This window comes from Dipodomys spectabilis, unplaced genomic scaffold, assembly GCF_019054845.1.
Source record: "Dipodomys spectabilis isolate Male_0828 unplaced genomic scaffold, ASM1905484v1 ptg000567l, whole genome shotgun sequence".
In the NCBI taxonomy this organism is placed as follows: domain Eukaryota; kingdom Metazoa; phylum Chordata; class Mammalia; order Rodentia; family Heteromyidae; genus Dipodomys; species Dipodomys spectabilis.
In genome coordinates, this window is record NW_024871244.1 from 3,611,484 (window position 1) to 3,614,818 (window position 3,335).

The 3,335-nt window shown below is 31.9% G+C and overlaps 1 pseudogene; it reads right to left on the reverse strand.

Moving 5' to 3' along the window:
* Positions 1–222: 222 nt before the first annotated feature.
* Positions 223–321, reverse strand: LOC122100180 (annotated as a pseudogene).
* Positions 322–3,335: the final 3,014 nt, after the last annotated feature.

Sequence of the window (3,335 nt, forward strand, 5' to 3'; positions counted from 1 at the left end):
CCCTAGGTCCTTATAGTATTTTATTTCTTTGGGATAAGATGACAATGTTATCTAATTTCAAGTTTTGTAAAGGTTATGCTATGTAATGGCCTTTCTAAGGTGAAGATTTAAACACTGATGTCAAACTAACCTTTAATTCTATGAATTATATGTGCTGTTACACTTGTACTTTTGTAATCAACTTTTTAATAACTGTTTTTCATTTCTTGCATCTGAAAAATGAAAAATATGGAGTACTTCACAAATTTTTATATTATCCTTGTGCAAGTGCCATGTTAATCTTGGTATTGTTGTCATTTGGTAGACTTGCTGCTGAAGCATGTAGTATCCTCTAAATTTAAGTATCTAATGATGCAATCTTTATACAGGCATATATCCTTGGTTGCCTATTTGTAACAATGAACCCTTATTGTTCCTAAAAATGTTATTGATCTTATTTCTCTAAATTTCTGTTTATAGTGGAAAAAACTTATATTGTTTGGTGGATTGCTCACATTTGCAATTTTTCTTTCAATTACTATTTTGTCTTTTTCATTTTAAATTTGATCATATTTTGAAGCCTTTATAGCTAAGTCCAAAGGTGATGGCTTTTCAAGTACTTACTTATCAACTGAGTTAGCTTTGTGGAGCTAATGGATTCAAAGTAAGCCTTCTTAAAAGCTACTTCGAAATTTCTGCAGCTTAAAATTTCCAAAATGAGGTCTCAATGGCACTAATGTCTACCTGATCCTATACCCTTCTTCCATGTAGGAAGAGACCAACCAGAATATCTTACCGTGAGAGCATAGATTGTCTTACTGGAACAAAACTGATCTTAGTTACAAGGGATCACAGAGAGATGAACATTTGAGAACGAATTATTCAGAATAGAAGGTATTTTATAAAAACACGCATGAGGATGAGTATACCCCTCTTCCTGGGGAAGCCTACAGTGGACACTTAGACCTTGTCCATGAGTTGGTAGCTAAAGGCAGATATTCAAATATTTTATTAAAATACCTTTGTTTATTATACCAAAAATTTCAAAAGTAGCTAAAGCCAAGAAGGTGAAAATATTGTTCATATGCATGATTACCTAATGTCCTAGCCTGTCTACATTCCAACCAGGCAGGAACTTACACTACTGACTTTCTATCAACAAATATTTTCATAGCTCCTGGACAAGTCCATATGTTTCTCCTCGATATTAGGCCTTAAATTGGTAATGTTTTAATCACAGTGTTTCCTCTTGCCTCTAGGCTGTAAATCTCGAAATGGTAAAGCTTTAGATCTAACTCTACCAAAAACTGAGGTAGAGATAATGGAACAATACTTTAAAACGGAGTTGCCTTTGATACGCTAACCACAACGGAACAATGGAAAATAATTTCTTATATCATATATACTTATATATTTTTATTTATATGTGTTGATCTTAAATTTCACACAGTGAAACTTACTAGAATTAGATAAGAATTTGACAACTAAATTGATATTTATTCCCATAAATAGATTAGAATATAAATAATTAGGTTTAGAATATTAGAGTATAAAAAGTATCAATGCAATGTCTTCGGTATAAATTTGTGATACCTTCTAAGTGTTCTTGGTCTTCTGAATTCACATGGTAAAAAAACAGTATTGTTTTCCTCTAATCTATAAAGTATTTTACTATGTTGCTCTGTTTATTGTTTTCAGTCTCTGGTCCCAAACTGTTTTCCTCCATATTTCTGAAGCATTCTTACTAATTTTACCAAAATTTTGCTGATATGAAGTCTAAAAGCTATTATTCTTCTGCAGGACCCACGGGTCCTAGGATACCAGGTCCCAGGTATCTACATCATCAGATAACAAGAGCAAGACTTCTCACCTAGGCCCATGCAACATGCCAACAGTAAGTAAATGAAGACCTGTCTCAATTTCTCATTTCTTATAATATTTCAGGTCCTTAATTCCTTGCAGGATTTAGCTGTAAGCTATTGTGAAATGCAAGTCAATTTAAAATGAAAGATGAGATCATAAAATATGAGAGAATGTACTGTAATTCAAACTTTCAATTTACAGATGACAAGCCTATTTGAGTGAACAAAATCACAAATATCACAAGATTATTTTTAATACCTTCTCCTAATGATTAATGAAAGATTTCAGCCCAGCATAAGTAGGCCAAAAATACTTCCTGGAATGGTAGATCCATACATGGTCTACCAAGGCTAGGAAATCTTGACTTAGAGGTCAAATATAATTCAGAAAAACTTTAATTGAAAAGATCCTTAGTGCTTCAAAAAACTGTTACTTCAGTAAAACTTGGTTCTGTAGTATAAAAATGTTGTCATTCTCAAACCAATGATAACCTACATTTAATCTTCTGAAAGTATAGTCCTTTTCAAATAAACTTTTTAAAATCACATTCGCCAGAATAACACTTGACAAGTAGATGATAGTGACATTACAAGTTTTTCAATGTAGGGGCAAGTTACAATAGAATTGATTTATTACCCAGCACTAATCCCAAACAAGTTCAACCATTCATTAAATTGTAGAAAAATTACCCCCCACACCATTGGCGTTGTTCAGTAGATGCCTTCCCGAAATGTGTTAAACAGATCAGCATCCCATATTTCAAACCCAAATATAAGCTAATAAAGTAAATTTCATCACATAAGAAGGTACATTTTAAAAAGTCACTAATAGTTGCCTTATCATTCGTTGTTTTATGTTTTCCCTGTCTAACATAGTAAGAAATATGACTTTAAGTCTTGAATATGGGTACTCATCAGAGATGTGACAAACATAAAATCTGTCTTCTATTTCTATCATATACCTCTATAGTAGTAAATCTTAGTTTTCTTCTTTTTCCAAATAAATAAAATAATCACACCATTTTACAAAGCCATTTATAAAAATTAGTACAATAAATTCTAAGCCATTTTTAAACTTTTTTATTGACTAAAGATTAATCTTCCAAATTGATGAGAATAAAATCATGTCTAGGTGCTTCACATCTCCAGTCTTGCAAATGAATTATGGAAATATAAGCTGACATCACTTCATGTATATGCGGGATTGAAACTGCATGGGATGTATATAAACCTTTCAAAATATTAACAGACAGTTTAACAGAATGACTATCAGGAAATTGAAACCTGAGAGGAATAATAGTAAAGACATAGAATGAATAAAAAATGGAACAAGGGCAAGTATATCTAGAATACTCAATATACACATGTAATAAATGAAGTGGTAAATCTGAAATAAATCTTGGAGAAGGGGTTGGTTGAGAATGATAGAAGGAGTGACTCTGATCCTGGAGCATTTGATAATTAGATGGACATATTTAATTGTAACATACTTGC